The following is a 5,752-nucleotide window of genomic DNA, read 5'->3' as shown; positions in this document are numbered from 1 at the left end:
AGCGGCCTTAAGCTCATCCAGAGTGTTGGGTCTTGCGTCTCTCAACTTTCTCTTCTCAATATCCCACAGATTCTCTATGGGGTTCAGGTCAGGAGAGTTGGCAGGCCAATTGAGCACAGTAATACCATGGTCAGTAAACCATTTACCAGTGGTTTTGGCACTGTGAGCAGGTGCCAGGTCGTGCTGAAAAATGAAATCTTCATCTCCATAAAGCTTTTCAGCAGATGGAAGCACGAAGTGCTCCAAAATCTAGCTAGCTAGCTGCATTGGCCCTGCCCTTGATGATAAAACACAGTGCACCAACACCAGCAGCTGACATGGCACCCCAGACCATCACTGACTGTGGGTACTTGACACTGGACTTCAGGCATTTTGGCATTTCCTTCTCCCCAGTCTTCCTCCAGACTCTGGCACCTTGATTTCCGAATGACATGCAAAACTGAGCAACAGTCCAGTGCTGCTTCTCTGTAGCCCAGGTCAGGCGCTTCTGCCGCTGTTTCTGGTTCAAAAGTGGCTTGACCTGGGTAATGCGGCACCTGTAGCCCATTTCCTGCATACGCCAGTGCACGGTGGCTCTGGATGTTTCTACTCCTGACTCAGTCCACTGCTTCCGCAGGTCCCCCAAGGTCTGGAATCGGTCCTTCTCCACAATCTTCCTCAGGGTCCGGTCACCTCTTCTCGTTGTGCAGCGTTTTTTGCCACACTTTTTCCTTCCCACAGACTTCCCACTGAGGTGCCTTGATACAGCACTCTGGGAACAGCCTATTTGTTCAGAAATTTCTTTCTGTGTCTTTCTGTGTCAATGATGGCCTTCTGGACAGCAGTCAGGTCGGCAGTCTTACCCATGATTGCGGTTTTGAGTAATGAAACAGGCTGGGAGTTTTTAAAAGCCTCAGGAATCTTTTCGTCCGATTGTGAGCCGAATTGTGACTCGTGTGACTCTTTTTCGGGTCGGGCCGATTTTCAGCTTCTTCCTGCGTCGTTTGTCGTGCAGTGTTCGTGCGTGCAGTATACAAGGGGAAACGAGAGGCGATTAACCTCTCCCGATCGGCATTCGGATGGTCGGATGAATTTCTGGCATGTCAGAAATTTTGGTCGCTCCTCGTGACTATATCGCACACAGTTGAAGCAGAGCTACGAACCGATTGCCCTAAACTCAGTGTTTTTTCCCTCACTGCGCCTGCGCGAAAACAGATTTTAACCATTTCAATCTGCGGAAAATAAACGAAAAGAGGGAACTCTTTAAGTTCTGTAGTTCAAACTAACTACAAATTACTGTTGCTTACCTGCAGTTTGTCCAGATATTACCCTTCCAAGCTGCGATGTAGCACCGTGCCTCTTTTATTAATTTGTTAAACAATGTTTTTGAAATAAACCTGTTTTTCCCATACGGAAATGTAATATATGTACACATATTAAATATACATATATAAAATATATACACATAGACAGTGAAAACATATATGTACATATATATCTGCCCATATATAAAACCTATTAGAAAATGGAACAATTTCATATATTGACATAAAACTAGCCCATATATTTTATGCATGTATAATAGTATTTTATACATATATGTCACATATATAATTATCAATATACATGACATATATTATTTGTATAAATGTTCAATATACAAACTACACATATATGCATAGCATATTGCTTACATACATGTGACATATATATGTCCCTAATATGTTTTTATATCGTCTTAATATATATTATATATTTAAAATGATATATAATATATTTTTGATAAATTGCATATATAAAAACATTGTGTTAACATATTTTGAATATGTTATGTTCTTATATTATGTATATTAATTGCTAAATGTTTTGCCTTAATGTAAAAGACTAAACAAATGTGAAAAACATGCTTTCATTAATTTCTTACATAGTTTTAAATATAGGTTATGGATGTGTACTTACACACTTGCAATGCAATGCACATGACATGCCTAAACCTTAAATGTTAAACGGTGCAGTTAGCAAAAAAGAAGTAATACAGTAAAACAGTTAAAACATTAAAACTTTATTAAAACAGTTTTGATTTAAAAAGAAAAATTGTTAAGCTGAGCAAAATTAGAAAACTACTGAACACACAATTTTATTATATACTAGTGATGTCCGGTTCTGGAACGAATCGTTATTTTGAACCGGTTCTTTTTAGTGAACCGTACACCAAATCGGACTGAATCGTGAATTGCGTCTTGCGTCAGCGCATCCACAACTACTCACTTTCTGACACATCTGACTTGAAATAAACCAATATCCTAGAGTATATGTTACTCTAGTAACTCCAGTTCACTGAACTGAGACATGTGTTGAGAGAAGTGATGAGCACGAGCAGCTGATACTGAGCATACACATACTACCGAACGCACAGGTACAGCCATTCTCAAATCACCAGTACAGAACCGAAAACTGTTTCTTTCGGACACGTTCGACACACTGAGAACCGAATGGATTGTAAAACTAAACAATTATTATTATACTAAAACATTATTTTCAGGCACAGCTCATTTATTTCTTATGATATTTGACGTAAACTCTTGCCAAGATTTTAAGAGTGCAAAGTAAATGTTTATAATGTGTTAATCAAAACATAACGTATTAAACATACTGGAGACATGCATCGACTTTTTAGTTTTGTCGACTGTAGGCTATATTCAGATTTCAGCAGTTCTCAGATCAGCGCACGCCGCACATACTCCTACAGCAGTTCTGTGATCACCAGTACAGAACCGAGAACTGTTTCTTTTGGACACGTTTGATACAGAGAACTGATGAGCTGGAGATACTGAGCATGCGTGATAGCCCCGTCTCTGAACCGAACGCGGAGACAGAACCATTGCAACTCTGCCATCATTATATTAAGCCCGCCCACCGACTCTATACACTATGTGATTGGCCTGACTAGATTTTGATTTCTAGGCTAATTAATGCCTTTGTCTGAATTTATTTTTATCCCGGGAATAGAATTGACGTCATTACTTGAGGACGTAAAAGAACTTGTGAACCGTTTTTTTTTAACCGGGTCATGGAAACAAACTGTCCGAAAGAACAGATTCGCGGAAAACAACCGGACTTCCCATCACTATTATATACAAATACAATATTACACCAAAACATAAAAACAAACCCAGAAAAGGAAAATCCACCAACAGGTATATGATACCGCCTGTTAATTGTTTAAGTTTGTTGAGATTTTTGGATGTCCGCAGCTCAGTGACCTTTTGAATAATAGTTGGCCCCTGGAAATTTCTGGATCACTGCATCTGTAAAAAAGACAAAATGTTTTATTGGCATTTGAATTTGTTTTTAATAAGTCTTTACTGTTGTAACTTGCTGTACTACAGTAGTTTGGAAAAACAGCATACTCATTTTCCTGTAGGCTGGAAGGTGATGCCAGTTGTTCCTGTGTGCTCTGCTCCTTCGCTTCAAGACATTTTCCCAGCTTGCCCATTGTACTAAGGAGTTTTGGCATTTCTAGGAAGCAAAACAACAAAAAAATAGATTTTCAGTATCAGTATTTTCAATTTCTTTAGCAGAAAATGAAGATCAGCTTGCCCAAAACTCGGAAATAATAGCAGAGTGGATTAGCTGATGGCATTAAAACAGATAAACAGATATAGACTTAATAGTATATAAGCTTTACCATAAGTAGAAACAGGCAAAGCAACATAAACAACTCTGACAGACAGCGTGTACTGTACTTGGCTGTGACAAAATACTAATCCTGTCAAGATCTAGTGAAAGTTGTAGATTATCAGGTACTCCTAACTTTGGATGATTCATTTTAAGTATTTAAAGTATTTAATTTATAAATGTAGTAATTAATTTGCAAAGTTATAAGTAACAATGATTTTGTTTTATTTTATCCTAAAGCAATAACTTTATAGTGGGCAGCCAATTATTTTTTTACATTTGAAATGCAGTTGCTAGTTTGAGGTCCCAGTAAAAAAATAATCTTGTGACCTTTTGTGGCTAGATGGTCCGTCTTTGCTGGTCTCCTCTTCAACAAGCCTAAGGTTTGGCCTGCATTTTCTTTTGCTCAGAAGTTTTGGACTGGACTGATGTGTCCTCATTCGTTTTTCTAGGGTGGACTGTCTCTCTGTGGGGAAAAAAGGGGAATACAAAATGTAGAATCTAAAACAAAAGATACAACTAGGACTATGACAATGACAACAACATAGGCTGACCAAATGTAAACGCTTATGCGCCCACAAAATTATTGATGTCATAATGGGGGACAGTGTTCAAAATATTAGCACATATACTGACAGGAATTTAATATCCTGCAAGCTACATTGGCATACATTTGAGATATTTTTACTTTAGTATTATTGTATTAGTAGTTCTAGAGTCTAAAGGCATATATTGTATTTTTTTCTCCACTACATGATGTGTTTGACAGCTGAAATCTTACTTTTTTTTAAAGATATTATTCTCACATAAAAAACATTTAAATATCTTAGAATGATACACTGCAGTGTAACGTTAACGTTAAAAATCTGGGCCTACTCCTAGCTCGTAAACATGACCATGAAAATGAGATCATGAAAATGCAACGCACACAATAAAGCAGTTAATATTAACGTTAAAAAAAAACAAAAAAACTTAACAGTTACACACTGAATATCTGCTCAATTATCCGATCTGTACTAGCTCCGATATTATCAGTCGCTTATAAATAGCTCATGCAATTCAGCGATTATTTTAATTATTTATTATCTGTGCAATATCAATGTGTGAATTATAATAAAAGTTCAGAAATTAACTTACCTGCAACAGAGTTGCCTCGTACGGCCATCCGCCTTTATGTTTTTTCTTCAGTCCACATCTCCACTCAATTAAATATAGCCTACAGATCTCATCAAGTCCTTCTAAGAAATCATTAATATTGAAGTTTGTTATGTGTGATGTTGGAACAATGCTCCAACTTAAATTATCAGCTTCTTCTTTCCACTCAACAAGGGCGAACATTCTTCATCCGTTGGTCTCTGAATGCGCGTAATTTGGCGGTCTTTTGATTGCGTTTGAATTTTGGCGCGCCTAATAAAGATAGGCCATTAGGCAATGACGTAAGGTATTGGGGTGGAACCGCATGCTAATAAATGCATGGCTTGAAATCCAGACAGAAAGTGTTTTTTACATGCCTTTGGAACAGCACAGATGTGATTATACCGCTGACTTTTCTTAATTATTATGAAGGAACTTTTAAATTTTGTATCTGACATCAATGACATCAGTTTTTGCAGCTCTGCCACGCTTTGTTGGAGACATTAACTGTGTATTATTCTGTATGCGTCTGCATATATAGTGCATGTATTAACCTATGTATTTTTTTACATATAGAAATTGATTACATCGATACATGGTTATTGATGATATGAAAAAAAGTTAAGTTTGCAAATATAATTTGTTTAGTATTTGTTTTGTTTTTATGAGCCAGGTAAGGTAAAATAATACATTTTAAAGTCCCCATGAATTCAAAATTGACCATACTTTGTTTGCCTAAATTGATCGTTTTGTGGTGAACAATTCATCCATGCAAGTCAATCCACACAAAAAAATTTTTTGGCTTCGTAATCTTTAATCAAAATCTGAAATTTCCCCTCCCCTCTGCATTGGAGGACATTCCCTGATGACGTAGGTTTGACGGTTTGGGTGTCTGCTTAACATCCGTAACCACGCCCCTCCAACTGACAGTACACAGGCTGCCTGTGTGTTTGAATGAAAC

The 5,752-nt window shown here is 37.4% G+C and overlaps 1 long non-coding RNA gene across 1 annotated transcript; it reads right to left on the bottom strand.

The window, feature by feature from the left end:
* Positions 1-3,257: 3,257 nt before the first annotated feature.
* LOC143710861 (uncharacterized) lies at positions 3,258-4,278 on the bottom strand. Its single transcript, XR_013194663.1, has 3 exons — positions 3,988-4,278; positions 3,390-3,498; positions 3,258-3,287 (listed from the first exon to the last, which is right to left on the bottom strand). It is a non-coding gene; the product is annotated as an uncharacterized LOC143710861 (long non-coding RNA).
* Positions 4,279-5,752: the final 1,474 nt, after the last annotated feature.

The sequence above is a fragment of the Siphateles boraxobius genome, unplaced genomic scaffold, assembly GCF_051911475.1.
Source record: "Siphateles boraxobius isolate OS27281-9 unplaced genomic scaffold, OSU_SipBor_1 48, whole genome shotgun sequence".
NCBI classification, from domain to species: domain Eukaryota; kingdom Metazoa; phylum Chordata; class Actinopteri; order Cypriniformes; family Leuciscidae; genus Siphateles; species Siphateles boraxobius.
This window is presented reverse-complemented; position numbering and strand designations above follow the sequence as displayed.